We start from the raw sequence: 589 nt of genomic DNA, 5'->3' as shown, positions 1-589 counted from the left end.
GTTTAAAATGTGTTTTGAATTGAAAGTCATTTGCCTTTTATAGAACCAAAGAATTGTTAAGGTTGTAAAAGATCTTCAAGATCAAGTCTAACTGATGTATTTTCAGTAATGCTGATGTATTTTCATTAATACTGATGTATTTTCAGTAATAATCACAGAGTGGTTTGGGTGGGAAGGAACCTTAAAGTTCATCCATTTCCCACCCTCTGCCATGGCAGGGACACCTTCCACTATCCCAGGTTGCTCCAAGCCCTGTCCAACCTGGCCTTGGGCATTTCCAAGGACCATGGGGCAGCCACAGCTTCCCTGGGCACCCTGTGCCAGTATGAAGAGGGATGGAAAAAGAAAACCATGACAGGCTGTGCAAAAAATGAATTTGAAAATCTTCAGTCTCAGCTGTTGTGCTAAAACCTTACGTTATTTTAACTGATCTTAGAAAACATTTTAAAATTCGAGTTTGCTTCAAATACATTTATTAGACATAGTGCTCTGTCTCCAGAGCAGGGTAAAACCAACTGACTGCCTTAGGGCTGGTTGGTAGAAATCTGTTTACTTTAATTACAACTGCAAAGAAGACTCTACCACCTTA

This window comes from Camarhynchus parvulus, chromosome 5 (assembly GCF_901933205.1).
Source record: "Camarhynchus parvulus chromosome 5, STF_HiC, whole genome shotgun sequence".
Taxonomy (NCBI): domain Eukaryota; kingdom Metazoa; phylum Chordata; class Aves; order Passeriformes; family Thraupidae; genus Camarhynchus; species Camarhynchus parvulus.
Note: the sequence above shows the minus strand (reverse complement) of the source record.